Here is a 23,303-nt window from a genome sequence, read left to right on the forward strand (position 1 = left end):
GGGTTCTATGGTGTAATGGTTAGCACTCTGGACTTTGAATCCAGTGATCCGAGTTCAAATCTCAGTAGAACCTTCCTAGCTTTTGTGCTGAATTATTCACATGGCCTACCAATAATCTCATCTCTTGCTGTTAATCGGGTGAACAAATGACAGGAAAATCTGAACACTTCAATAATTTTTATGTACAGGGTTCTATGGTGTAATGGTTAGCACTCAGGACTCTGAATCCTGCGATCCGAGTTCAAATCTCGGTAGGACCTACCTTTATTTTGCAGTGACATACTCCTCTCCTGTCAACTTTAAAATTGTCGTGTGTGAAAGAAACAAGTGGGTGGGAGTTGATGAGCAGTCTTTGGTACACATGAATGGCTAGCCTACAGGAAATGCATACTATGAGTGCCTAGTAGGTTTGTTAATTGAGAACTTGCTACGTCCCAATGAACCGAAAATATTTCAGATTTTTTTCACCCTCATCACATCAATCGTGTTGGAAATATGTGGACTTACAAGTTGTTACATGGTAGGGTAGCCCAGTTGATACCGTTTATGGCCAGAAAATATTTTCTCTGTTTTTCCGGAGAACCTAGGAGAGCAAATCTGAACCCATCCCAGAGTATTGATTACAGGGTTCTGTGCTGTCAAGGTTATCACTCAGGACTCTGAATCCTACAATCTGAGTTCAAGTCTTGGTCGGACCTACCATGTGAATAATTCTTCCTTGTTGAACTAGAAGATAGCTGTCCAAATATTGTTGTCAGTTGAAAGAATTTGCAACACGTGAAGGAACGACTGTCAATTTTTTTCTGTAAAATTCCAAATTTGGTTAATAATATGGTTCTATGGTGTAATGGTTAGCACTCTGGACTTTGAATCCAGTGATCCGAGTTCAAATCTCGGTAGAACCTTCCTAGCTTTTGTGCTGAATTATTCACATGGCCTACCAATAATCTCATCTCTTGCTGTTAATCGGGTGAACAAATGACAGGAAAATCTGAACACTTCAATAATATTTGTGTACAGGGTTTTATGGTGTAATGGTTAGCACTCTGGACTTTGAATCCAGTGATCCGAGTTCAAATCTCGGTAGAACCTTCCTAGCTTTTGTGCTGAATTATTCACATGGCCTACCAATAATCTCATCTCTTGCTGTTAATCGGGTGAACAAATGACAGGAAAATCTGAACACTACAAAAATATTTATGTACAGGGTTCTATGGTGTAATGGTTAGCACTCAGGACTCTGAATCCTGCGATCCGAGTTCAAATCTCGGTAGGACCTACCTTTATTTTGCAGTGACATACTCCTCTCCTGTCAACTTTAAAATTGTCGTGTGTGAAAGAAACAAGTGGGTGGGAGTTGATGAGCAGTCTTTGGTACACATGAATGGCTAGCCTACAGGAAATGCATACTATGAGTGCCTAGTAGGTTTGTTAATTGAGAACTTGCTACCTCCCAATGAACCGAAAATATTTCAGATTTTTTTCACCCTCATCACATCAATCGTGTTGGAAATATGTGGACTTACAAGTTGTTACATGGTAGGGTAGCCCAGTTGATACCGTTTATGGCCAGAAAATATTTTCTCTGTTTTTCCGGAGAACCTAGGAGAGCAAATCTGAACCCATCCCAGAGTATTGATTACAGGGTTCTGTGCTGTCAAGGTTATCACTCAGGACTCTGAATCCTACAATCTGAGTTCAAGTCTTGGTCGGACCTACCATGTGAATAATTCTTCCTTGTTGAACTAGAAGATAGCTGTCCAAATATTGTTGTCAGTTGAAAGAATTTGCAGCACGTGAAGGAACGACTGTCCATTTTTTTCTGTAAAATTCCAAATTTGGTTAAGAATATGGTTCTATGGTGTAATGGTTAGCACTCTGGACTTTGAATCCAGTGATCCGAGTTCAAATCTCGGTAGAACCTTCCTAACTTTTGTGCTGAATTATTCACATGGCCTACCAATAATCTCATCTCTTGCTGTTAATCGGGTGAACAAATGACAGGAAAATCTGAACACTTCAATAATTTTTATGTACAGGGTGCTATGGTGTAATGGTTAGCACTCAGGACTCTGAATCCTGCGATCCGAGTTCAAATCTCGGTAGAACCTTCCTAGCTTTTGTGCTGAATTATTCACATGGCCTACCAATAATCTCATCTCTTGCTGTTAATCGAGTGAACAAATGACAGGAAAATCTGAACACTTCAATAATTTTTATGTACAGGGTTCTATGGTGTAATGGTTAGCACTCTGGACTTTGAATCCAGTAATCCGAGTTCAAATCTCGGTAGTACCTTCCTAACTTTTGTGCTGAATTATTCACATGGCCTACCAATAATCTCATCTCTTGCTGTTAATCGGGTGAACAAATGACAGGAAAATCTGAACACTTCAATAATTTTTATGTACAGGGTTCTATGGTGTAATGGTTAGCACTCTGGACTTTGAATCCAGTGATCCGAGTTCAAATCTCAGTAGAACCTTCCTAGCTTTTGTGCTGAATTATTCACATGGCCTACCAATAATCTCATCTCTTGCTGTTAATCGGGTGAACAAATGACAGGAAAATCTGAACACTTCAATAATTTTTATGTACAGGGTTCTATGGTGTAATGGTTAGCACTCAGGACTCTGAATCCTGCGATCCGAGTTCAAATCTCGGTAGGACCTACCTTTATTTTGCAGTGACATACTCCTCTCCTGTCAACTTTAAAATTGTCGTGTGTGAAAGAAACAAGTGGGTGGGAGTTGATGAGCAGTCTTTGGTACACATGAATGGCTAGCCTACAGGAAATGCATACTATGAGTGCCTAGTAGGTTTGTTAATTGAGAACTTGCTACGTCCCAATGAACCGAAAATATTTCAGATTTTTTTCACCCTCATCACATCAATCGTGTTGGAAATATGTGGACTTACAAGTTGTTACATGGTAGGGTAGCCCAGTTGATACCGTTTATGGCCAGAAAATATTTTCTCTGTTTTTCCGGAGAACCTAGGAGAGCAAATCTGAACCCATCCCAGAGTATTGATTACAGGGTTCTGTGCTGTCAAGGTTATCACTCAGGACTCTGAATCCTACAATCTGAGTTCAAGTCTTGGTCGGACCTACCATGTGAATAATTCTTCCTTGTTGAACTAGAAGATAGCTGTCCAAATATTGTTGTCAGTTGAAAGAATTTGCAACACGTGAAGGAACGACTGTCAATTTTTTTCTGTAAAATTCCAAATTTGGTTAATAATATGGTTCTATGGTGTAATGGTTAGCACTCTGGACTTTGAATCCAGTGATCCGAGTTCAAATCTCGGTAGAACCTTCCTAGCTTTTGTGCTGAATTATTCACATGGCCTACCAATAATCTCATCTCTTGCTGTTAATCGGGTGAACAAATGACAGGAAAATCTGAACACTTCAATAATATTTGTGTACAGGGTTTTATGGTGTAATGGTTAGCACTCTGGACTTTGAATCCAGTGATCCGAGTTCAAATCTCGGTAGAACCTTCCTAGCTTTTGTGCTGAATTATTCACATGGCCTACCAATAATCTCATCTCTTGCTGTTAATCGGGTGAACAAATGACAGGAAAATCTGAACACTACAAAAATATTTATGTACAGGGTTCTATGGTGTAATGGTTAGCACTCAGGACTCTGAATCCTGAGATCTGAGTTCAAATCTCGGTAGGACCTACCTTTATTTTGCAGTGACATACTCCTCTCCTGTCAACTTTAAAATTGTCGTGTGTGAAAGAAACAAGTGGGTGGGAGTTGATGAGCAGTCTTTGGTACACATGAATGGCTAGCCTACAGGAAATGCATACTATGAGTGCCTAGTAGGTTTGTTAATTGAGAACTTGCTACCTCCCAATGAACCGAAAATATTTCAGATTTTTTTCACCCTCATCACATCAATCGTGTTGGAAATATGTGGACTTACAAGTTGTTACATGGTAGGGTAGCCCAGTTGATACCGTTTATGGCCAGAAAATATTTTCTCTGTTTTTCCGGAGAACCTAGGAGAGCAAATCTGAACCCATCCCAGAGTATTGATTACAGGGTTCTGTGCTGTCAAGGTTATCACTCAGGACTCTGAATCCTACAATCTGAGTTCAAGTCTTGGTCGGACCTACCATGTGAATAATTCTTCCTTGTTGAACTAGAAGATAGCTGTCCAAATATTGTTGTCAGTTGAAAGAATTTGCAACACGTGAAGGAACGACTGTCCATTTTTTTCTGTAAAATTCCAAATTTGGTTAAGAATATGGTTCTATGGTGTAATGGTTAGCACTCTGGACTTTGAATCCAGTGATCCGAGTTCAAATCTCGGTAGAACCTTCCTAGCTTTTGTGCTGAATTATTCACATGGCCTACCAATAATCTCATCTCTTGCTGTTAATCGGGTGAACAAATGACAGGAAAATCTGAACACTTCAATAATTTTTATGTACAGGGTGCTATGGTGTAATGGTAAGCACTCAGGACTCTGAATCCTGCGATCCGAGTTCAAATCTCGGTAGAACCTTCCTAGCTTTTGTGCTGAATTATTCACATGGCCTACCAATAATCTCATCTCTTGCTGTTAATCAAGTGAACAAATGACAGGAAAATCTGAACACTTCAATAATTTTTATGTACAGGGTTCTATGGTGTAATGGTTAGCACTCTGGACTTTGAATCCAGTGATCCGAGTTCAAATCTCGGTAGTACCTTCCTAACTTTTGTGCTGAATTATTCACATGGCCTACCAATAATCTCATCTCTTGCTGTTAATCGGGTGAACAAATGACAGGAAAATCTGAACACTTCAATAATTTTTATGTACAGGGTTCTATGGTGTAATGGTTAGCACTCTGGACTTTGAATCCAGTGATCCGAGTTCAAATCTCAGTAGAACCTTCCTAGCTTTTGTGCTGTATTATTCACATGGCCTACCAATAATCTCATCTCTTGCTGTTAATCGGGTGAACAAATGACAGGAAAATCTGAACACTTCAATAATTTTTATGTACAGGGTTCTATGGTGTAATGGTTAGCACTCAGGACTCTGAATCCTGCGATCCGAGTTCAAATCTCGGTAGGACCTACCTTTATTTTGCAGTGACATACTCCTCTCCTGTCAACTTTAAAATTGTCGTGTGTGAAAGAAACAAGTGGGTGGGAGTTGATGAGTAGTCTTTGGTACACATGAATGGCTAGCCTACAGGAAATGCATACTATGAGTGCCTAGTAGGTTTGTTAATTGAGAACTTGCTACGTCCCAATGAACCGAAAATATTTCAGATTTTTTTCACCCTCATCACATCAATCGTGTTGGAAATATGTGGACTTACAAGTTGTTACATGGTAGGGTAGCCCAGTTGATACCGTTTATGGCCAGAAAATATTTTCTCTGTTTTTCCGGAGAACCTAGGAGAGCAAATCTGAACCCATCCCAGAGTATTGATTACAGGGTTCTGTGCTGTCAAGGTTATCACTCAGGACTCTGAATCCTACAATCTGAGTTCAAGTCTTGGTCGGACCTACCATGTGAATAATTCTTCCTTGTTGAACTAGAAGATAGCTGTCCAAATATTGTTGTCAGTTGAAAGAATTTGCAACACGTGAAGGAACGACTGTCAATTTTTTTCTGTAAAATTCCAAATTTGGTTAATAATATGGTTCTATGGTGTAATGGTTAGCACTCTGGACTTTGAATCCAGTGATCCGAGTTCAAATCTCGGTAGAACCTTCCTAGCTTTTGTGCTGAATTATTCACATGGCCTACCAATAATCTCATCTCTTGCTGTTAATCGGGTGAACAAATGACAGGAAAATCTGAACACTTCAATAATATTTGTGTACAGGGTTTTATGGTGTAATGGTTAGCACTCTGGACTTTGAATCCAGTGATCCGAGTTCAAATCTCGGTAGAACCTTCCTAGCTTTTGTGCTGAATTATTCACATGGCCTACCAATAATCTCATCTCTTGCTGTTAATCGGGTGAACAAATGACAGGAAAATCTGAACACTACAAAAATATTTATGTACAGGGTTCTATGGTGTAATGGTTAGCACTCAGGACTCTGAATCCTGAGATCTGAGTTCAAATCTCGGTAGGACCTACCTTTATTTTGCAGTGACATACTCCTCTCCTGTCAACTTTAAAATTGTCGTGTGTGAAAGAAACAAGTGGGTGGGAGTTGATGAGCAGTCTTTGGTACACATGAATGGCTAGCCTACAGGAAATGCATACTATGAGTGCCTAGTAGGTTTGTTAATTGAGAACTTGCTACCTCCCAATGAACCGAAAATATTTCAGATTTTTTTCACCCTCATCACATCAATCGTGTTGGAAATATGTGGACTTACAAGTTGTTACATGGTAGGGTAGCCCAGTTGATACCGTTTATGGCCAGAAAATATTTTCTCTGTTTTTCCGGAGAACCTAGGAGAGCAAATCTGAACCCATCCCAGAGTATTGATTACAGGGTTCTGTGCTGTCAAGGTTATCACTCAGGACTCTGAATCCTACAATCTGAGTTCAAGTCTTGGTCGGACCTACCATGTGAATAATTCTTCCTTGTTGAACTAGAAGATAGCTGTCCAAATATTGTTGTCAGTTGAAAGAATTTGCAACACGTGAAGGAACGACTGTCCATTTTTTTCTGTAAAATTCCAAATTTGGTTAAGAATATGGTTCTATGGTGTAATGGTTAGCACTCTGGACTTTGAATCCAGTGATCCGAGTTCAAATCTCGGTAGAACCTTCCTAACTTTTGTGCTGAATTATTCACATGGCCTACCAATAATCTCATCTCTTGCTGTTAATCGGGTGAACAAATGACAGGAAAATCTGAACACTTCAATAATTTTTATGTACAGGGTGCTATGGTGTAATGGTAAGCACTCAGGACTCTGAATCCTGCGATCCGAGTTCAAATCTCGGTAGAACCTTCCTAGCTTTTGTGCTGAATTATTCACATGGCCTACCAATAATCTCATCTCTTGCTGTTAATCAAGTGAACAAATGACAGGAAAATCTGAACACTTCAATAATTTTTATGTACAGGGTTCTATGGTGTAATGGTTAGCACTCTGGACTTTGAATCCAGTGATCCGAGTTCAAATCTCGGTAGTACCTTCCTAACTTTTGTGCTGAATTATTCACATGGCCTACCAATAATCTCATCTCTTGCTGTTAATCGGGTGAACAAATGACAGGAAAATCTGAACACTTCAATAATTTTTATGTACAGGGTTCTATGGTGTAATGGTTAGCACTCTGGACTTTGAATCCAGTGATCCGAGTTCAAATCTCAGTAGAACCTTCCTAGCTTTTGTGCTGTATTATTCACATGGCCTACCAATAATCTCATCTCTTGCTGTTAATCGGGTGAACAAATGACAGGAAAATCTGAACACTTCAATAATTTTTATGTACAGGGTTCTATGGTGTAATGGTTAGCACTCAGGACTCTGAATCCTGCGATCCGAGTTCAAATCTCGGTAGGACCTACCTTTATTTTGCAGTGACATACTCCTCTCCTGTCAACTTTAAAATTGTCGTGTGTGAAAGAAACAAGTGGGTGGGAGTTGATGAGTAGTCTTTGGTACACATGAATGGCTAGCCTACAGGAAATGCATACTATGAGTGCCTAGTAGGTTTGTTAATTGAGAACTTGCTACGTCCCAATGAACCGAAAATATTTCAGATTTTTTTCACCCTCATCACATCAATCGTGTTGGAAATATGTGGACTTACAAGTTGTTACATGGTAGGGTAGCCCAGTTGATACCGTTTATGGCCAGAAAATATTTTCTCTGTTTTTCCGGAGAACCTAGGAGAGCAAATCTGAACCCATCCCAGAGTATTGATTACAGGGTTCTGTGCTGTCAAGGTTATCACTCAGGACTCTGAATCCTACAATCTGATTTCAAGTCTTGGTCGGACCTACCATGTGAATAATTCTTCCTTGTTGAACTAGAAGATAGCTGTCCAAATATTGTTGTCAGTTGAAAGAATTTGCAACACGTGAAGGAACGACTGTCCATTTTTTTCTGTAAAATTCCAAATTTGGTTAAGAATATGGTTCTATGGTGTAATGTTTAGCACTCTGGACTCTGAATCCAGTGATCCGAGTTCAAATCTCGGTAGAACCTTCCTAACTTTTGTGCTGAATTATTCACATGGCCTACCAATAATCTCATCTCTTGCTGTTAATCGGGTGAACAAATGACAGGAAAATCTGAACACTTCAATAATTTATATGTACAGGGTGCTATGGTGTAATGGTTAGCACTCAGAACTCTGAATCCTGCGATCCGAGTTCAAATCTCGTTAGGACTTACCTTTATTTTGCAGTGACATACTCCTCTCCTGTCAACTTTAAAATTGTCGTGTGTGAAAGAAACAAGTGGGTGGGAGTTGATGAGCAGTCTTTGGTACACATGAATGGCTAGCCTACAGGAAATGCATACTATGAGTGCCTAGTAGGTTTGTTAATTGAGAACTTGCTACCTCCCAATGAACCGAAAATATTTCAGATATTTTCACCCTCATCACATCAATCGTGTTGGAAATATGTGGACTTACAAGTTGTTACATGGTAGGGTAGCCCAGTTGATACCGTTTATGGCCAGAAAATATTTTCTCTGTTTTTCCGGAGAACCTAGGAGAGCAAATCTGAACCCATCCCAGAGTATTGATTACAGGGTTCTGTGCTGTCAAGGTTATCACTCAGGACTCTGAATCCTACAATCTGAGTTCAAGTCTTGGTCGGACCTACCATGTGAATAATTCTTCCAAGTTGAACTAGAAGATAGCTGTCCAAATATTGTTGTCAGTTGAAAGAATTTGCAACACGTGAAGGAACGACTGTCCATTTTTTTCTGTAAAATTCCAACTTTGGTTAAGAATATGGTTCTATGGTGTAATGGTTAGCACTCTGGACTTTGAATCCAGTGATCCGAGTTCAAATCTCGGTAGAACCTTCCTAACTTTTGTGCTGAATTATTCACATGGCCTACCAATAATCTCATCTCTTGCTGTTAATCGGGTGAACAAATGACAGGAAAATCTGAACACTTCAATACTTTTTATGTACAGGGTGCTATGGTGTAATGGTAAGCACTCAGGACTCTGAATCCTGCGATCCGAGTTCAAATCTCGGTAGAACCTTCCTAGCTTTTGTGCTGAATTATTCACATGGCCTACCAATAATCTCATCTCTTGCTGTTAATCAAGTGAACAAATGACAGGAAAATCTGAACACTTCAATAATTTTTATGTACAGGGTTCTATGGTGTAATGGTTAGCACTCTGGACTTTGAATCCAGTGATCCGAGTTCAAATCTCGGTAGTACCTTCCTAACTTTTGTGCTGAATTATTCACATGGCCTACCAATAATCTCATCTCTTGCTGTTAATCGGGTGAACAAATGACAGGAAAATCTGAACACTTCAATAATTTTTATGTACAGGGTTCTATGGTGTAATGGTTAGCACTCTGGACTTTGAATCCAGTGATCCGAGTTCAAATCTCAGTAGAACCTTCCTAGCTTTTGTGCTGTATTATTCACATGGCCTACCAATAATCTCATCTCTTGCTGTTAATCGGGTGAACAAATGACAGGAAAATCTGAACACTTCAATAATTTTTATGTACAGGGTTCTATGGTGTAATGGTTAGCACTCAGGACTCTGAATCCTGCGATCCGAGTTCAAATCTCGGTAGGACCTACCTTTATTTTGCAGTGACATACTCCTCTCCTGTCAACTTTAAAATTGTCGTGTGTGAAAGAAACAAGTGGGTGGGAGTTGATGAGTAGTCTTTGGTACACATGAATGGCTAGCCTACAGGAAATGCATACTATGAGTGCCTAGTAGGTTTGTTAATTGAGAACTTGCTACGTCCCAATGAACCGAAAATATTTCAGATTTTTTTCACCCTCATCACATCAATCGTGTTGGAAATATGTGGACTTACAAGTTGTTACATGGTAGGGTAGCCCAGTTGATACCGTTTATGGCCAGAAAATATTTTCTCTGTTTTTCCGGAGCACCTAGGAGAGCAAATCTGAACCCATCCCAGAGTATTGATTACAGGGTTCTGTGCTGTCAAGGTTATCACTCAGGACTCTGAATCCTACAATCTGATTTCAAGTCTTGGTCGGACCTACCATGTGAATAATTCTTCCTTGTTGAACTAGAAGATAGCTGTCCAAATATTGTTGTCAGTTGAAAGAATTTGCAACACGTGAAGGAACGACTGTCCATTTTTTTCTGTAAAATTCCAAATTTGGTTAAGAATATGGTTCTATGGTGTAATGTTTAGCACTCTGGACTCTGAATCCAGTGATCCGAGTTCAAATCTCGGTAGAACCTTCCTAACTTTTGTGCTGAATTATTCACATGGCCTACCAATAATCTCATCTCTTGCTGTTAATCGGGTGAACAAATGACAGGAAAATCTGAACACTTCAATAATTTTTATGTACAGGGTGCTATGGTGTAATGGTTAGCACTCAGAACTCTGAATCCTGCGATCCGAGTTCAAATCTTGTTAGGACTTACCTTTATTTTGCAGTGACATACTCCTCTCCTGTCAACTTTAAAATTGTCGTGTGTGAAAGAAACAAGTGGGTGGGAGTTGATGAGCAGTCTTTGGTACACATGAATGGCTAGCCTACAGGAAATGCATACTATGAGTGCCTAGTAGGTTTGTTAATTGAGAACTTGCTACCTCCCAATGAACCGAAAATATTTCAGATTTTTTCACCCTCATCACATCAATCGTGTTGGAAATATGTGGACTTACAAGTTGTTACATGGTAGGGTAGCCCAGTTGATACCGTTTATGGCCAGAAAATATTTTCTCTGTTTTTCCGGAGAACCTAGGAGAGCAAATCTGAACCCATCCCAGAGTATTGATTACAGGGTTCTGTGCTGTCAAGGTTATCACTCAGGACTCTGAATCCTACAATCTGAGTTCAAGTCTTGGTCGGACCTACCATGTGAATAATTCTTCCTTGTTGAACTAGAAGATAGCTGTCCAAATATTGTTGTCAGTTGAAAGAATTTGCAACACGTGAAGGAACGACTGTCAATTTTTTTCTGTAAAATTCCAAATTTGGTTAATAATATGGTTCTATGGTGTAATGGTTAGCACTCTGGACTTTGAATCCAGTGATCCGAGTTCAAATCTCGGTAGTACCTTCCTAACTTTTGTGCTGAATTATTCACATGGCCTACCAATAATCTCATCTCTTGCTGTTAATCGGGTGAACAAATGACAGGAAAATCTGAACACTTCAATAATTTTTATGTACAGGGTTCTATGCTGTAATGGTTAGCACTCTGGACTTTGAATCCAGTGATCTGAGTTCAAATCTCAGTAGAACCTTCCTAGCTTTTGTGCTGAATTATTCACATGGCCTACCAATAATCTCATCTCTTGCTGTTAATCGGGTGAACAAATGACAGGAAAATCTGAACACTTCAATAATTTTTATGTACAGGGCTCTATGGTGTAATGGTTAGCACTCAGGACTCTGAATCCTGCGATCCGAGTTCAAATCTCGGTAGGACTTACCTTTATTTTGCAGTGACATACTCCTCTCCTGTCAACTTTAAAATTGTCGTGTGTGAAAGAAACAAGTGGGTGGGAGTTGATGAGCAGTCTTTGGTACACATGAATGGCTAGCCTACAGGAAATGCATACTATGAGTGCCTAGTAGGTTTGTTAATTGAGAACTTGCTACCTCCCAATGAACCGAAAATATTTCAGATTTTTTTCACCCTCATCACATCAATCGTGTTGGAAATATGTGGACTTACAAGTTGTTACATGGTAGGGTAGCCCAGTTGATACCGTTTATGGCCAGAAAATATTTTCTCTGTTTTTCCGGAGAACCTAGGAGAGCAAATCTGAACCCATCCCAGAGTATTGATTACAGGGTTCTGTGCTGTCAAGGTTATCACTCAGGACTCTGAATCCTACAATCTGAGTTCAAGTCTTGGTCGGACCTACCATGTGAATAATTCTTCCTTGTTGAACTAGAAGATAGCTGTCCAAATATTGTTGTCAGTTGAAAGAATTTGCAACACGTGAAGGAACGACTGTCAATTTTTTTCTGTAAAATTCCAAATTTGGTTAATAATATGGTTCTATGGTGTAATGGTTAGCACTCTGGACTTTGAATCCAGTGATCCGAGTTCAAATCTCGGTAGAACCTTCCTAGCTTTTGTGCTGAATTATTCACATGGCCTACCAATAATCTCATCTCTTGCTGTTAATCGGGTGAACAAATGACAGGAAAATCTGAACACTTCAATAATATTTGTGTACAGGGTTTTATGGTGTAATGGTTAGCACTCTGGACTTTGAATCCAGTGATCCGAGTTCAAATCTCGGTAGAACCTTCCTAGCTTTTGTGCTGAATTATTCACATGGCCTACCAATAATCTCATCTCTTGCTGTTAATCGGGTGAACAAATGACAGGAAAATCTGAACACTTTAAAAATATTTATGTACAGGGTTCTATGGTGTAATGGTTAGCACTCAGGACTCTGAATCCTGCGATCCGAGTTCAAATCTCGGTAGGACCTACCTTTATTTTGCAGTGACATACTCCTCTCCTGTCAACTTTAAAATTGTCGTGTGTGAAAGAAACAAGTGGGTGGGAGTTGATGAGCAGTCTTTGGTACACATGAATGGCTAGCCTACAGGAAATGCATACTATGAGTGCCTAGTAGGTTTGTTAATTGAGAACTTGCTACCTCCCAATGAACCGAAAATACTTCAGATTTTTTTCACCCTCATCACATCAATCGTGTTGGAAATATGTGGACTTACAAGTTGTTACATGGTAGGGTAGCCCAGTTGATACCGTTTATGGCCAGAAAATATTTTCTCTGTTTTTCCGGAGAACCTAGGAGAGCAAATCTGAACCCATCCCAGAGTATTGATTACAGGGTTCTGTGCTGTCAAGGTTATCACTCAGGACTCTGAATCCTACAATCTGAGTTCAAGTCTTGGTCGGACCTACCATGTGAATAATTCTTCCTTGTTGAACTAGAAGATAGCTGTCCAAATATTGTTGTCAGTTGAAAGAATTTGCAACACGTGAAGGAACGACTGTCAATTTTTTTCTGTAAAATTCCAAATTTGGTTAATAATATGGTTCTATGGTGTAATGGTTAGCACTCTGGACTTTGAATCCAGTGATCCGAGTTCAAATCTCGGTAGTACCTTCCTAACTTTTGTGCTGAATTATTCACATGGCCTACCAATAATCTCATCTCTTGCTGTTAATCGGGTGAACAAATGACAGGAAAATCTGAACACTTCAATAATTTTTATGTACAGGGTTCTATGGTGTAATGGTTAGCACTCTGGACTTTGAATCCAGTGATCCGAGTTCAAATCTCAGTAGAACCTTCCTAGCTTTTGTGCTGAATTATTCACATGGCCTACCAATAATCTCATCTCTTGCTGTTAATCGGGTGAACAAATGACAGGAAAATCTGAACACTTCAATAATTTTTATGTACAGGGCTCTATGGTGTAATGGTTAGCACTCAGGACTCTAAATCCTGCGATCCGAGTTCAAATCTCGGTAGGACTTACCTTTATTTTGCAGTGACATACTCCTCTCCTGTCAACTTTAAAATTGTCGTGTGTGAAAGAAACAAGTGGGTGGGAGTTGATGAGCAGTCTTTGGTACACATGAATGGCTAGCCTACAGGAAATGCATACTATGAGTGCCTAGTAGGTTTGTTAATTGAGAACTTGCTACCTCCCAATGAACCGAAAATATTTCAGATTTTTTTCACCCTCATCACATCAATCGTGTTGGAAATATGTGGACTTACAAGTTGTTACATGGTAGGGTAGCCCAGTTGATACCGTTTATGGCCAGAAAATATTTTCTCTGTTTTTCCGGAGAACCTAGGAGAGCAAATCTGAACCCATCCCAGAGTATTGATTACAGGGTTCTGTGCTGTCAAGGTTATCACTCAGGACTCTGAATCCTACAATCTGAGTTCAAGTCTTGGTCGGACCTACCATGTGAATAATTCTTCCTTGTTGAACTAGAAGATAGCTGTCCAAATATTGTTGTCAGTTGAAAGAATTTGCAACACGTGAAGGAACGACTGTCAATTTTTTTCTGTAAAATTCCAAATTTGGTTAATAATATGGTTCTATGGTGTAATGGTTAGCACTCTGGACTTTGAATCCAGTGATCCGAGTTCAAATCTCGGTAGAACCTTCCTAGCTTTTGTGCTGAATTATTCACATGGCCTACCAATAATCTCATCTCTTGCTGTTAATCGGGTGAACAAATGACAGGAAAATCTGAACACTTCAATAATATTTGTGTACAGGGTTTTATGGTGTAATGGTTAGCACTCTGGACTTTGAATCCAGTGATCCGAGTTCAAATCTCGGTAGAACCTTCCTAGCTTTTGTGCTGAATTATTCACATGGCCTACCAATAATCTCATCTCTTGCTGTTAATCGGGTGAACAAATGACAGGAAAATCTGAACACTTTAAAAATATTTATGTACAGGGTTCTATTGTGTAATGGTTAGCACTCAGGACTCTGAATCCTGCGATCCGAGTTCAAATCTCGGTAGGACCTACCTTTATTTTGCAGTGACATACTCCTCTCCTGTCAACTTTAAAATTGTCGTGTGTGAAAGAAACAAGTGGGTGGGAGTTGATGAGCAGTCTTTGGTACACATGAATGGCTAGCCTACAGGAAATGCATACTATGAGTGCCTAGTAGGTTTGTTAATTGAGAACTTGCTACCTCCCAATGAACCGAAAATACTTCAGATTTTTTTCACCCTCATCACATCAATCGTGTTGGAAATATGTGGACTTACAAGTTGTTACATGGTAGGGTAGCCCAGTTGATACCGTTTATGGCCAGAAAATATTTTCTCTGTTTTTCCGGAGAACCTAGGAGAGCAAATCTGAACCCATCCCAGAGTATTGATTACAGGGTTCTGTGCTGTCAAGGTTATCACTCAGGACTCTGAATCCTACAATCTGAGTTCAAGTCTTGGTCGGACCTACCATGTGAATAATTCTTCCTTGTTGAACTAGAAGATAGCTGTCCAAATATTGTTGAAGAATTTGCAACACGTGAAGGAACGACTGTCCATTTTTTTCTGTAAAATTCCAAATTTGGTTAAGAATATGGTTCTATGGTGTAATGGTTAGCACTCTGGACTTTGAATCCAGTGATCCGAGTTCAAATCTCGGTAGAACCTTCCTAACTTTTGTGCTGAATTATTCACATGGCCTACCAATAATCTCATCTCTTGCTGTTAATCGGGTGAACAAATGACAGGAAAATCTGAACACTTCAATAATTTTTATGTACAGGGTGCTATGGTGTAATGGTTAGCACTCAGGACTCTGAATCCTGCGATCCGAGTTCAAATCTCAGTAGAACCTTCCTAGCTTTTGTGCTGAATTATTCACATGGCCTACCAATAATCTCATCTCTTCCTGTTAATCGGGTGAACAAATGACAGGAAAATCTGAACACTTCAATAACATTTATCTACAGGGTTCTATGGTGTAATGGTTAGCACTCAGGACTCTGAATCCTGCGATCCGAGTTCAAATCTCGGTAAGACCTACCTTGAATTTGCAGTGACATACTCCTGTCAACTTTAAAATTGTCGTTTGTGAAAGAAACAAGTGGGTGGGAGTTGATGAGCAGTCTTTGGTACACATGAATGGCTAGCCTACAGGAAATGCATACAATGAGTGCCTAGTAGGTATGTTAATTGAGAACTTGCTAACTCCCAATGAACCGAAAATATTTCAGATTTTTTTCACCCTCATCACATCAATCGTGTTGGAAATATGTGGACTTACAAGTTGTTACATGGTAGGGTAGCCCAGTTGATACCGTTTATGGCCAGAAAATATTTTCTCTGTATTTCCGGAGAACCTAGGAGAGCAAATCTGAACCCATCACAGAGTATTGATTACAGGGTTCTGTGCTGTCAAGGTTATCACTCAGGACTCTGAATCCTACAATCTGAGTTCAAGTCTTGGTCGGACCTACCATGTGAATAATTCTTCCTTGTTGAACTAGAAGATAGCTGTCCAAATATTGTTGTCAGTTGAAAGTATTTGCAACACGTGAAGGAACGACTGTCCATTTTTTTCTGTAAAATTCCAAATTTGGTAAAGAATATGGTTCTATGGTGTAATGGTTAGCACTCTGGACTTTGAATCCAGTGATCCGAGTTCAAATCTCGGTAGAACCTTCCTAGCTTTTGTGCTGAATTATTCACATGGCCTACCAATAATCTCATCTCTTGCTGTTAATCGGGTGAACAAATGACAGGAAAATCTGAACACTTCGATAATTTTTATGTACAGGGTTCTATGGTGTAATGTTTAGCACTCAGGACTCTGAATCCTGTGATCCGAGTTCAAATCTCAGTAGAACCTTCCTAGATTTTGTGCTGAATTATTCACATGGCCTACCAATAATCTCATCTCTTGCTGTTAATCGGGTGAACAAATGACAGGAAAATCTGAACACTTCAATAACATTTATGTACAGGGTTCTATGGTGTAATGGTTAGCACTCAGGACTCTGAATCCTGCGATCTGAGTTCAAATCTCGGTAGGACCTACCATGATTTTGCAGTGACATACTCCTCTCCTGTCAACTTTAAAATTGTCGTGTGTGAAAGAAACAAGTGGGTGGGAGTTGATGAGCAGTCTTTGGTACACATGAATGGCTAGCCTACAGGAAATGCATACTATGAGTGCCTAGTAGGTTTGTTAATTGAGAACTTGCTACCTCCCAATGAACCGAAAATACTTCAGATTTTTTTCACCCTCATCACATCAATCGTGTTGGAAATATGTGGACTTACAAGTTGTTACATGGTAGGGTAGCCCAGTTGATACCGTTTATGGCCAGAAAATATTTTCTCTGTTTTTCCGGAGAACCTAGGAGAGCAAATCTGAACCCATCCCAGAGTATTGATTACAGGGTTCTGTGCTGTCAAGGTTATCACTCAGGACTCTGAATCCTACAATCTGAGTTCAAGTCTTGGTCGGACCTACCATGTGAATAATTCTTCCTTGTTGAACTAGAAGATAGCTGTCCAAATATTGTTGTCAGTTGAAAGAATTTGCAACACGTGAAGGAACGACTGTCAATTTTTTTCTGTAAAATTCCAAATTTGGTTAATAATATGGTTCTATGGTGTAATGTTTAGCACTCTGGACTTTGAATCCAGTGATCCGAGTTCAAATCTCGGTAGTACCTTCCTAACTTTTGTGCTGAATTATTCACATGGCCTACCAATAATCTCATCTCTTGCTGTTAATCGGGTGAACAAATGACAGGAAAATCTGAACACTTCAATAATTTTTATGTACAGGGTTCTATGGTGTAATGGTTAGCACTCTGGACTTTGAATCCAGTGATCCGAGTTCAAATCTCAGTAGAACCTTCCTAGCTTTTGTGCTGAATTATTCACATGGCCTACCAATAATCTCATCTCTTGCTGTTAATCGGGTGAACAAATGACAGGAAAATCTGAACACTTCAATAATGTTTATGTACAGGGCTTTATGGTGTAATGGTTAGCACTCAGGACTCTGAATCCTGCGATCCGAGTTCAAATCTCGGTAGGACTTACCTTTATTTTGCAGTGACATACTCCTCTCCTGTCAACTTTAAAATTGTCGTGTGTGAAAGAAACAAGTGGGTGGGAGTTGATGAGCAGTCTTTGGTACACATGAATGGCTAGCCTACAGGAAATGCATACTATGAGTGCCTAGTAGGTTTGTTAATTGAGAACTTGCTACCTCCCAATGAACCGAAAATATTTCAGATTTTTTTCACCCTCATCACATCAATCGTGTTGGAAATATGTGGACTTACAAGTTGTTACATGGTAGGGTAGCCCAGTTGATACCGTTTATGGCCAGAAAATATTTTCTCTGTTTTTCCGGAGAACCTAGGAGAGCAAATCTGAACCCATCCCAGAGTATTGATTACAGGGTTCTGTGCTGTCAAGGTTATCACTCAGGACTCTGAATCCTACAATCTGAGTTCAAGTCTTGGTCGGACCTACCATGTGAATAATTCTTCCTTGTTGAACTAGAAGATAGCTGTCCAAATATTGTTGTCAGTTGAAAGAATTTGCAACACGTGAAGGAACGACTGTCAATTTTTTTCTGTAAAATTCCAAATTTGGTTAATAATATGGTTCTATGGTGTAATGGTTAGCACTCTGGACTTTGAATCCAGTGATCCGAGTTCAAATCTCGGTAGAACCTTCCTAGCTTTTGTGCTGAATTATTCACATGGCCTACCAATAATCTCATCTCTTGCTGTTAATCGGGTGAACAAATGACAGGAAAATCTGAACACTTCAATAATATTTGTGTACAGGGTTTTATGGTGTAATGGTTAGCACTCTGGACTTTGAATCCAGTGATCCGAGTTCAAATCTCGGTAGAACCTTCCTAGCTTTTGTGCTGAATTATTCACATGGCCTACCAATAATCTCATCTCTTGCTGTTAATCGGGTGAACAAATGACAGGAAAATCTGAACACTTTAAAAATATTTATGTACAGGGTTCTATTGTGTAATGGTTAGCACTCAGGACTCTGAATCCTGCGATCCGAGTTCAAATCTCGGTAGGACCTACCTTTATTTTGCAGTGACATACTCCTCTCCTGTCAACTTTAAAATTGTCGTGTGTGAAAGAAACAAGTGGGTGGGAGTTGATGAGCAGTCTTTGGTACACATGAATGGCTAGCCTACAGGAAATGCATACTATGAGTGCCTAGTAGGTTTGTTAATTGAGAACTTGCTACCTCCCAATGAACCGAAAATACTTCAGATTTTTTTCACCCTCATCACATCAATCGTGTTGGAAATATGTGGACTTACAAGTTGTTACATGGTAGGGTAGCCCAGTTGATACCGTTTATGGCCAGAAAATATTTTCTCTGTTTTTCCGGAGAACCTAGGAGAGCAAATCTGAACCCATCCCAGAGTATTGATTACAGGGTTCTGTGCTGTCAAGGTTATCACTCAGGACTCTGAATCCTACAATCTGAGTTCAAGTCTTGGTCGGACCTACCATGTGAATAATTCTTCCTTGTTGAACTAGAAGATAGCTGTCCAAATATTGTTGAAGAATTTGCAACACGTGAAGGAACGACTGTCCATTTTTTTCTGTAAAATTCCAAATTTGGTTAAGAATATGGTTCTATGGTGTAATGGTTAGCACTCTGGACTTTGAATCCAGTGATCCGAGTTCAAATCTCGGTAGAACCTTCCTAACTTTTGTGCTGAATTATTCACATGGCCTACCAATAATCTCATCTCTTGCTGTTAATCGGGTGAACAAATGACAGGAAAATCTGAACACTTCAATAATTTTTATGTACAGGGTGCTATGGTGTAATGGTTAGCACTCAGGACTCTGAATCCTGCGATCCGAGTTCAAATCTCAGTAGAACCTTCCTAGCTTTTGTGCTGAATTATTCACATGGCCTACCAATAATCTCATCTCTTGCTGTTAATCGGGTGAACAAATGACAGGAAAATCTGAACACTTCAATAACATTTATCTACAGGGTTCTATGGTGTAATGGTTAGCACTCAGGACTCTGAATCCTGCGATCCGAGTTCAAATCTCGGTAAGACCTACCTTGAATTTGCAGTGACATACTCCTGTCAACTTTAAAATTGTCGTTTGTGAAAGAAACAAGTGGGTGGGAGTTGATGAGCAGTCTTTGGTACACATGAATGGCTAGCCTACAGGAAATGCATACAATGAGTGCCTAGTAGGTATGTTAATTGAGAACTTGCTACCTCCCAATGAACCGAAAATATTTCAGATTTTTTTCACCCTCATCACATCAATCGTGTTGGAAATATGTGGACTTACAAGTTGTTACATGGTAGGGTAGCCCAGTTGATACCGTTTATGGCCAGAAAATATTTTCTCTGTTTTTCCGGAGAACCTAGGAGAGCAAATCTGAACCCATCCCAGAGTATTGATTACAGGGTTCTGTGCTGTCAAGGTTATCACTCAGGACTCTGAATCCTACAATCTGAGTTCAAGTCTTGGTCGGACCTACCATGTGAATAATTCTTCCTTGTTGAACTAGAAGATAGCTGTCCAAATATTGTTGTCAGTTGAAAGAATTTGCAACACGTGAAGGAACGACTGTCAATTTTTTTCTGTAAAATTCCAAATTTGGTTAATAATATGGTTCTATGGTGTAATGGTTAGCACTCTGGACTTTGAATCCAGTGATCCGAGTTCAAATCTCGGTAGAACCTTCCTAGCTTTTGTGCTGAATTATTCACATGGCCTACCAATAATCTCATCTCTTGCTGTTAATCGGGTGAACAAATGACAGGAAAATCTGAACACTTCAATAATTTTTATGTACAGGGTTCTATGGTGTAATGGTTAGCACTCTGGACTTTGAATCCAGTGATCCGAGTTCAAATCTCAGTAGAACCTTCCTAGCTTTTGTGCTGAATTATTCACATGGCCTACCAATAATCTCATCTCTTGCTGTTAATCGGGTGAACAAATGACAGGAAAATCTGAACACTTCAATAATGTTTATGTACAGGGCTTTATGGTGTAATGGTTAGCACTCAGGACTCTGAATCCTGCGATCCGAGTTCAAATCTCGGTAGGACTTACCTTTATTTTGCAGTGACATACTCCTCTCCTGTCAACTTTAAAATTGTCGTGTGTGAAAGAAACAAGTGGGTGGGAGTTGATGAGCAGTCTTTGGTACACATGAATGGCTAGCCTACAGGAAATGCATACTATGAGTGCCTAGTAGGTTTGTTAATTGAGAACTTGCTACCTCCCAATGAACCGAAAATATTTCAGATTTTTTTCACCCTCATCACATCAATCGTGTTGGAAATATGTGGACTTACAAGTTGTTACATGGTAGGGTAGCCCAGTTGATACCGTTTATGGCCAGAAAATATTTTCTCTGTTTTTCCGGAGAACCTAGGAGAGCAAATCTGAACCCATCCCAGAGTATTGATTACAGGGTTCTGTGCTGTCAAGGTTATCACTCAGGACTCTGAATCCTACAATCTGAGTTCAAGTCTTGGTCGGACCTACCATGTGAATAATTCTTCCTTGTTGAACTAGAAGATAGCTGTCCAAATATTGTTGTCAGTTGAAAGAATTTGCAACACGTGAAGGAACGACTGTCAATTTTTTTCTGTAAAATTCCAAATTTGGTTAATAATATGGTTCTATGGTGTAATGGTTAGCACTCTGGACTTTGAATCCAGTGATCCGAGTTCAAATCTCGGTAGAACCTTCCTAGCTTTTGTGCTGAATTATTCACATGGCCTACCAATAATCTCATCTCTTGCTGTTAATCGGGTGAACAAATGACAGGAAAATCTGAACACTTCAATAATATTTGTGTACAGGGTTTTATGGTGTAATGGTTAGCACTCTGGACTTTGAATCCAGTGATCCGAGTTCAAATCTCGGTAGAACCTTCCTAGCTTTTGTGCTGAATTATTCACATGGCCTACCAATAATCTCATCTCTTGCTGTTAATCGGGTGAACAAATGACAGGAAAATCTGAACACTTTAAAAATATTTATGTACAGGGTTCTATTGTGTAATGGTTAGCACTCAGGACTCTGAATCCTGCGATCCGAGTTCAAATCTCGGTAGGACCTACCTTTATTTTGCAGTGACATACTCCTCTCCTGTCAACTTTAAAATTGTCGTGTGTGAAAGAAACAAGTGGGTGGGAGTTGATGAGCAGTCTTTGGTACACATGAATGGCTAGCCTACAGGAAATGCATACTATGAGTGCCTAGTAGGTTTGTTAATTGAGAACTTGCTACCTCCCAATGAACCGAAAATACTTCAGATTTTTTTCACCCTCATCACATCAATCGTGTTGGAAATATGTGGACTTACAAGTTGTTACATGGTAGGGTAGCCCAGTTGATACCGTTTATGGCCAGAAAATATTTTCTCTGTTTTTCCGGAGAACCTAGGAGAGCAAATCTGAACCCATCCCAGAGTATTGATTACAGGGTTCTGTGCTGTCAAGGTTATCACTCAGGACTCTGAATCCTACAATCTGAGTTCAAGTCTTGGTCGGACCTACCATGTGAATAATTCTTCCTTGTTGAACTAGAAGATAGCTGTCCAAATATTGTTGAAGAATTTGCAACACGTGAAGGAACGACTGTCCATTTTTTTCTGTAAAATTCCAAATTTGGTTAAGAATATGGTTCTATGGTGTAATGGTTAGCACTCTGGACTTTGAATCCAGTGATCCGAGTTCAAATCTCGGTAGAACCTTCCTAACTTTTGTGCTGAATTATTCACATGGCCTACCAATAATCTCATCTCTTGCTGTTAATCGGGTGAACAAATGACAGGAAAATCTGAACACTTCAATAATTTTTATGTACAGGGTGCTATGGTGTAATGGTTAGCACTCAGGACTCTGAATCCTGCGATCCGAGTTCAAATCTCAGTAGAACCTTCCTAGCTTTTGTGCTGAATTATTCACATGGCCTACCAATAATCTCATCTCTTGCTGTTAATCGGGTGAACAAATGACAGGAAAATCTGAACACTTCAATAACATTTATCTACAGGGTTCTATGGTGTAATGGTTAGCACTCAGGACTCTGAATCCTGCGATCCGAGTTCAAATCTCGGTAAGACCTACCTTGAATTTGCAGTGACATACTCCTGTCAACTTTAAAATTGTCGTTTGTGAAAGAAACAAGTGGGTGGGAGTTGATGAGCAGTCTTTGGTACACATGAATGGCTAGCCTACAGGAAATGCATACAATGAGTGCCTAGTAGGTATGTTAATTGAGAACTTGCTACCTCCCAATGAACCGAAAATATTTCAGATTTTTTTCACCCTCATCACATCAATCGTGTTGGAAATATGTGGACTTACAAGTTGTTACATGGTAGGGTAGCCCAGTTGATACCGTTTATGGCCAGAAAATATTTTCTCTGTTTTTCCGGAGAACCTAGGAGAGCAAATCTGAACCCATCCCAGAGTATTGATTACAGGGTTCTGTGCTGTCAAGGTTATCACTCAGGACTCTGAATCCTACAATCTGAGTTCAAGTCTTGGTCGGACCTACCATGTGAATAATTCTTCCTTGTTGAACTAGAAGATAGCTGTCCAAATATTGTTGTCAGTTGAAAGAATTTGCAACACGTGAAGGAACGACTGTCAATTTTTTTCTGTAAAATTCCAAATTTGG

The 23,303-nt window shown here is 39.7% G+C and overlaps 61 non-coding genes across 61 annotated transcripts; all 61 read left to right on the top strand.

Moving 5' to 3' along the window:
* The first annotated feature begins 1 nt into the window (after position 1).
* trnaq-uug (transfer RNA glutamine (anticodon UUG)) lies at positions 2 to 73 on the top strand. The gene has a single exon. It is a non-coding gene; the product is annotated as a tRNA-Gln (tRNA).
* A 115-nt stretch (positions 74 to 188) lies between these two features.
* trnaq-cug (transfer RNA glutamine (anticodon CUG)) lies at positions 189 to 260 on the top strand. Its single transcript has one exon. It is a non-coding gene; the product is annotated as a tRNA-Gln (tRNA).
* A 573-nt stretch (positions 261 to 833) lies between these two features.
* trnaq-uug (transfer RNA glutamine (anticodon UUG)) lies at positions 834 to 905 on the top strand. Its single transcript has one exon. It is a non-coding gene; the product is annotated as a tRNA-Gln (tRNA).
* A 115-nt stretch (positions 906 to 1,020) lies between these two features.
* Positions 1,021 to 1,092, top strand: trnaq-uug (transfer RNA glutamine (anticodon UUG)). The gene has a single exon. It is a non-coding gene; the product is annotated as a tRNA-Gln (tRNA).
* A 115-nt stretch (positions 1,093 to 1,207) lies between these two features.
* Positions 1,208 to 1,279, top strand: trnaq-cug (transfer RNA glutamine (anticodon CUG)). The gene has a single exon. It is a non-coding gene; the product is annotated as a tRNA-Gln (tRNA).
* A 573-nt stretch (positions 1,280 to 1,852) lies between these two features.
* On the top strand, positions 1,853 to 1,924 carry trnaq-uug (transfer RNA glutamine (anticodon UUG)). Its single transcript has one exon. It is a non-coding gene; the product is annotated as a tRNA-Gln (tRNA).
* Positions 1,925 to 2,039: 115 nt separating this feature from the next.
* On the top strand, positions 2,040 to 2,111 carry trnaq-cug (transfer RNA glutamine (anticodon CUG)). The gene has a single exon. It is a non-coding gene; the product is annotated as a tRNA-Gln (tRNA).
* Positions 2,112 to 2,226: 115 nt separating this feature from the next.
* On the top strand, positions 2,227 to 2,298 carry trnaq-uug (transfer RNA glutamine (anticodon UUG)). Its single transcript has one exon. It is a non-coding gene; the product is annotated as a tRNA-Gln (tRNA).
* A 115-nt stretch (positions 2,299 to 2,413) lies between these two features.
* Positions 2,414 to 2,485, top strand: trnaq-uug (transfer RNA glutamine (anticodon UUG)). The gene has a single exon. It is a non-coding gene; the product is annotated as a tRNA-Gln (tRNA).
* A 115-nt stretch (positions 2,486 to 2,600) lies between these two features.
* On the top strand, positions 2,601 to 2,672 carry trnaq-cug (transfer RNA glutamine (anticodon CUG)). Its single transcript has one exon. It is a non-coding gene; the product is annotated as a tRNA-Gln (tRNA).
* Positions 2,673 to 3,245: 573 nt separating this feature from the next.
* Positions 3,246 to 3,317, top strand: trnaq-uug (transfer RNA glutamine (anticodon UUG)). The gene has a single exon. It is a non-coding gene; the product is annotated as a tRNA-Gln (tRNA).
* A 115-nt stretch (positions 3,318 to 3,432) lies between these two features.
* On the top strand, positions 3,433 to 3,504 carry trnaq-uug (transfer RNA glutamine (anticodon UUG)). Its single transcript has one exon. It is a non-coding gene; the product is annotated as a tRNA-Gln (tRNA).
* A 115-nt stretch (positions 3,505 to 3,619) lies between these two features.
* On the top strand, positions 3,620 to 3,691 carry trnaq-cug (transfer RNA glutamine (anticodon CUG)). Its single transcript has one exon. It is a non-coding gene; the product is annotated as a tRNA-Gln (tRNA).
* A 573-nt stretch (positions 3,692 to 4,264) lies between these two features.
* trnaq-uug (transfer RNA glutamine (anticodon UUG)) lies at positions 4,265 to 4,336 on the top strand. The gene has a single exon. It is a non-coding gene; the product is annotated as a tRNA-Gln (tRNA).
* Positions 4,337 to 4,451: 115 nt separating this feature from the next.
* On the top strand, positions 4,452 to 4,523 carry trnaq-cug (transfer RNA glutamine (anticodon CUG)). The gene has a single exon. It is a non-coding gene; the product is annotated as a tRNA-Gln (tRNA).
* A 115-nt stretch (positions 4,524 to 4,638) lies between these two features.
* Positions 4,639 to 4,710, top strand: trnaq-uug (transfer RNA glutamine (anticodon UUG)). Its single transcript has one exon. It is a non-coding gene; the product is annotated as a tRNA-Gln (tRNA).
* A 115-nt stretch (positions 4,711 to 4,825) lies between these two features.
* Positions 4,826 to 4,897, top strand: trnaq-uug (transfer RNA glutamine (anticodon UUG)). Its single transcript has one exon. It is a non-coding gene; the product is annotated as a tRNA-Gln (tRNA).
* Positions 4,898 to 5,012: 115 nt separating this feature from the next.
* trnaq-cug (transfer RNA glutamine (anticodon CUG)) lies at positions 5,013 to 5,084 on the top strand. The gene has a single exon. It is a non-coding gene; the product is annotated as a tRNA-Gln (tRNA).
* A 573-nt stretch (positions 5,085 to 5,657) lies between these two features.
* On the top strand, positions 5,658 to 5,729 carry trnaq-uug (transfer RNA glutamine (anticodon UUG)). Its single transcript has one exon. It is a non-coding gene; the product is annotated as a tRNA-Gln (tRNA).
* A 115-nt stretch (positions 5,730 to 5,844) lies between these two features.
* trnaq-uug (transfer RNA glutamine (anticodon UUG)) lies at positions 5,845 to 5,916 on the top strand. The gene has a single exon. It is a non-coding gene; the product is annotated as a tRNA-Gln (tRNA).
* Positions 5,917 to 6,031: 115 nt separating this feature from the next.
* trnaq-cug (transfer RNA glutamine (anticodon CUG)) lies at positions 6,032 to 6,103 on the top strand. Its single transcript has one exon. It is a non-coding gene; the product is annotated as a tRNA-Gln (tRNA).
* A 573-nt stretch (positions 6,104 to 6,676) lies between these two features.
* trnaq-uug (transfer RNA glutamine (anticodon UUG)) lies at positions 6,677 to 6,748 on the top strand. The gene has a single exon. It is a non-coding gene; the product is annotated as a tRNA-Gln (tRNA).
* A 115-nt stretch (positions 6,749 to 6,863) lies between these two features.
* On the top strand, positions 6,864 to 6,935 carry trnaq-cug (transfer RNA glutamine (anticodon CUG)). Its single transcript has one exon. It is a non-coding gene; the product is annotated as a tRNA-Gln (tRNA).
* Positions 6,936 to 7,050: 115 nt separating this feature from the next.
* On the top strand, positions 7,051 to 7,122 carry trnaq-uug (transfer RNA glutamine (anticodon UUG)). The gene has a single exon. It is a non-coding gene; the product is annotated as a tRNA-Gln (tRNA).
* A 115-nt stretch (positions 7,123 to 7,237) lies between these two features.
* Positions 7,238 to 7,309, top strand: trnaq-uug (transfer RNA glutamine (anticodon UUG)). The gene has a single exon. It is a non-coding gene; the product is annotated as a tRNA-Gln (tRNA).
* A 115-nt stretch (positions 7,310 to 7,424) lies between these two features.
* Positions 7,425 to 7,496, top strand: trnaq-cug (transfer RNA glutamine (anticodon CUG)). Its single transcript has one exon. It is a non-coding gene; the product is annotated as a tRNA-Gln (tRNA).
* Positions 7,497 to 8,069: 573 nt separating this feature from the next.
* On the top strand, positions 8,070 to 8,141 carry trnaq-cug (transfer RNA glutamine (anticodon CUG)). The gene has a single exon. It is a non-coding gene; the product is annotated as a tRNA-Gln (tRNA).
* Positions 8,142 to 8,900: 759 nt separating this feature from the next.
* On the top strand, positions 8,901 to 8,972 carry trnaq-uug (transfer RNA glutamine (anticodon UUG)). The gene has a single exon. It is a non-coding gene; the product is annotated as a tRNA-Gln (tRNA).
* A 115-nt stretch (positions 8,973 to 9,087) lies between these two features.
* On the top strand, positions 9,088 to 9,159 carry trnaq-cug (transfer RNA glutamine (anticodon CUG)). Its single transcript has one exon. It is a non-coding gene; the product is annotated as a tRNA-Gln (tRNA).
* Positions 9,160 to 9,274: 115 nt separating this feature from the next.
* Positions 9,275 to 9,346, top strand: trnaq-uug (transfer RNA glutamine (anticodon UUG)). The gene has a single exon. It is a non-coding gene; the product is annotated as a tRNA-Gln (tRNA).
* Positions 9,347 to 9,461: 115 nt separating this feature from the next.
* Positions 9,462 to 9,533, top strand: trnaq-uug (transfer RNA glutamine (anticodon UUG)). The gene has a single exon. It is a non-coding gene; the product is annotated as a tRNA-Gln (tRNA).
* Positions 9,534 to 9,648: 115 nt separating this feature from the next.
* On the top strand, positions 9,649 to 9,720 carry trnaq-cug (transfer RNA glutamine (anticodon CUG)). Its single transcript has one exon. It is a non-coding gene; the product is annotated as a tRNA-Gln (tRNA).
* A 573-nt stretch (positions 9,721 to 10,293) lies between these two features.
* Positions 10,294 to 10,365, top strand: trnaq-cug (transfer RNA glutamine (anticodon CUG)). Its single transcript has one exon. It is a non-coding gene; the product is annotated as a tRNA-Gln (tRNA).
* Positions 10,366 to 11,124: 759 nt separating this feature from the next.
* Positions 11,125 to 11,196, top strand: trnaq-uug (transfer RNA glutamine (anticodon UUG)). Its single transcript has one exon. It is a non-coding gene; the product is annotated as a tRNA-Gln (tRNA).
* Positions 11,197 to 11,311: 115 nt separating this feature from the next.
* trnaq-uug (transfer RNA glutamine (anticodon UUG)) lies at positions 11,312 to 11,383 on the top strand. Its single transcript has one exon. It is a non-coding gene; the product is annotated as a tRNA-Gln (tRNA).
* Positions 11,384 to 12,143: 760 nt separating this feature from the next.
* trnaq-uug (transfer RNA glutamine (anticodon UUG)) lies at positions 12,144 to 12,215 on the top strand. The gene has a single exon. It is a non-coding gene; the product is annotated as a tRNA-Gln (tRNA).
* Positions 12,216 to 12,330: 115 nt separating this feature from the next.
* Positions 12,331 to 12,402, top strand: trnaq-uug (transfer RNA glutamine (anticodon UUG)). The gene has a single exon. It is a non-coding gene; the product is annotated as a tRNA-Gln (tRNA).
* A 115-nt stretch (positions 12,403 to 12,517) lies between these two features.
* trnaq-cug (transfer RNA glutamine (anticodon CUG)) lies at positions 12,518 to 12,589 on the top strand. Its single transcript has one exon. It is a non-coding gene; the product is annotated as a tRNA-Gln (tRNA).
* Positions 12,590 to 13,162: 573 nt separating this feature from the next.
* trnaq-uug (transfer RNA glutamine (anticodon UUG)) lies at positions 13,163 to 13,234 on the top strand. The gene has a single exon. It is a non-coding gene; the product is annotated as a tRNA-Gln (tRNA).
* A 115-nt stretch (positions 13,235 to 13,349) lies between these two features.
* Positions 13,350 to 13,421, top strand: trnaq-uug (transfer RNA glutamine (anticodon UUG)). Its single transcript has one exon. It is a non-coding gene; the product is annotated as a tRNA-Gln (tRNA).
* A 760-nt stretch (positions 13,422 to 14,181) lies between these two features.
* Positions 14,182 to 14,253, top strand: trnaq-uug (transfer RNA glutamine (anticodon UUG)). Its single transcript has one exon. It is a non-coding gene; the product is annotated as a tRNA-Gln (tRNA).
* Positions 14,254 to 14,368: 115 nt separating this feature from the next.
* Positions 14,369 to 14,440, top strand: trnaq-uug (transfer RNA glutamine (anticodon UUG)). Its single transcript has one exon. It is a non-coding gene; the product is annotated as a tRNA-Gln (tRNA).
* Positions 14,441 to 14,555: 115 nt separating this feature from the next.
* On the top strand, positions 14,556 to 14,627 carry trnaq-cug (transfer RNA glutamine (anticodon CUG)). The gene has a single exon. It is a non-coding gene; the product is annotated as a tRNA-Gln (tRNA).
* Positions 14,628 to 15,192: 565 nt separating this feature from the next.
* Positions 15,193 to 15,264, top strand: trnaq-uug (transfer RNA glutamine (anticodon UUG)). Its single transcript has one exon. It is a non-coding gene; the product is annotated as a tRNA-Gln (tRNA).
* A 302-nt stretch (positions 15,265 to 15,566) lies between these two features.
* trnaq-cug (transfer RNA glutamine (anticodon CUG)) lies at positions 15,567 to 15,638 on the top strand. The gene has a single exon. It is a non-coding gene; the product is annotated as a tRNA-Gln (tRNA).
* A 568-nt stretch (positions 15,639 to 16,206) lies between these two features.
* On the top strand, positions 16,207 to 16,278 carry trnaq-uug (transfer RNA glutamine (anticodon UUG)). Its single transcript has one exon. It is a non-coding gene; the product is annotated as a tRNA-Gln (tRNA).
* Positions 16,279 to 16,580: 302 nt separating this feature from the next.
* On the top strand, positions 16,581 to 16,652 carry trnaq-cug (transfer RNA glutamine (anticodon CUG)). The gene has a single exon. It is a non-coding gene; the product is annotated as a tRNA-Gln (tRNA).
* Positions 16,653 to 17,225: 573 nt separating this feature from the next.
* On the top strand, positions 17,226 to 17,297 carry trnaq-uug (transfer RNA glutamine (anticodon UUG)). Its single transcript has one exon. It is a non-coding gene; the product is annotated as a tRNA-Gln (tRNA).
* Positions 17,298 to 17,412: 115 nt separating this feature from the next.
* trnaq-uug (transfer RNA glutamine (anticodon UUG)) lies at positions 17,413 to 17,484 on the top strand. Its single transcript has one exon. It is a non-coding gene; the product is annotated as a tRNA-Gln (tRNA).
* A 760-nt stretch (positions 17,485 to 18,244) lies between these two features.
* trnaq-uug (transfer RNA glutamine (anticodon UUG)) lies at positions 18,245 to 18,316 on the top strand. Its single transcript has one exon. It is a non-coding gene; the product is annotated as a tRNA-Gln (tRNA).
* A 115-nt stretch (positions 18,317 to 18,431) lies between these two features.
* Positions 18,432 to 18,503, top strand: trnaq-uug (transfer RNA glutamine (anticodon UUG)). The gene has a single exon. It is a non-coding gene; the product is annotated as a tRNA-Gln (tRNA).
* A 115-nt stretch (positions 18,504 to 18,618) lies between these two features.
* Positions 18,619 to 18,690, top strand: trnaq-cug (transfer RNA glutamine (anticodon CUG)). The gene has a single exon. It is a non-coding gene; the product is annotated as a tRNA-Gln (tRNA).
* Positions 18,691 to 19,255: 565 nt separating this feature from the next.
* trnaq-uug (transfer RNA glutamine (anticodon UUG)) lies at positions 19,256 to 19,327 on the top strand. The gene has a single exon. It is a non-coding gene; the product is annotated as a tRNA-Gln (tRNA).
* Positions 19,328 to 19,629: 302 nt separating this feature from the next.
* Positions 19,630 to 19,701, top strand: trnaq-cug (transfer RNA glutamine (anticodon CUG)). The gene has a single exon. It is a non-coding gene; the product is annotated as a tRNA-Gln (tRNA).
* Positions 19,702 to 20,269: 568 nt separating this feature from the next.
* trnaq-uug (transfer RNA glutamine (anticodon UUG)) lies at positions 20,270 to 20,341 on the top strand. Its single transcript has one exon. It is a non-coding gene; the product is annotated as a tRNA-Gln (tRNA).
* Positions 20,342 to 20,456: 115 nt separating this feature from the next.
* Positions 20,457 to 20,528, top strand: trnaq-uug (transfer RNA glutamine (anticodon UUG)). Its single transcript has one exon. It is a non-coding gene; the product is annotated as a tRNA-Gln (tRNA).
* Positions 20,529 to 21,288: 760 nt separating this feature from the next.
* trnaq-uug (transfer RNA glutamine (anticodon UUG)) lies at positions 21,289 to 21,360 on the top strand. The gene has a single exon. It is a non-coding gene; the product is annotated as a tRNA-Gln (tRNA).
* Positions 21,361 to 21,475: 115 nt separating this feature from the next.
* On the top strand, positions 21,476 to 21,547 carry trnaq-uug (transfer RNA glutamine (anticodon UUG)). The gene has a single exon. It is a non-coding gene; the product is annotated as a tRNA-Gln (tRNA).
* A 115-nt stretch (positions 21,548 to 21,662) lies between these two features.
* On the top strand, positions 21,663 to 21,734 carry trnaq-cug (transfer RNA glutamine (anticodon CUG)). Its single transcript has one exon. It is a non-coding gene; the product is annotated as a tRNA-Gln (tRNA).
* A 565-nt stretch (positions 21,735 to 22,299) lies between these two features.
* On the top strand, positions 22,300 to 22,371 carry trnaq-uug (transfer RNA glutamine (anticodon UUG)). The gene has a single exon. It is a non-coding gene; the product is annotated as a tRNA-Gln (tRNA).
* Positions 22,372 to 22,673: 302 nt separating this feature from the next.
* trnaq-cug (transfer RNA glutamine (anticodon CUG)) lies at positions 22,674 to 22,745 on the top strand. Its single transcript has one exon. It is a non-coding gene; the product is annotated as a tRNA-Gln (tRNA).
* The last annotated feature ends 558 nt before the right edge of the window (positions 22,746 to 23,303 follow it).

This window comes from Salvelinus fontinalis, unplaced genomic scaffold (assembly GCF_029448725.1).
Source record: "Salvelinus fontinalis isolate EN_2023a unplaced genomic scaffold, ASM2944872v1 scaffold_0155, whole genome shotgun sequence".
NCBI lineage: Eukaryota > Metazoa > Chordata > Actinopteri > Salmoniformes > Salmonidae > Salvelinus > Salvelinus fontinalis.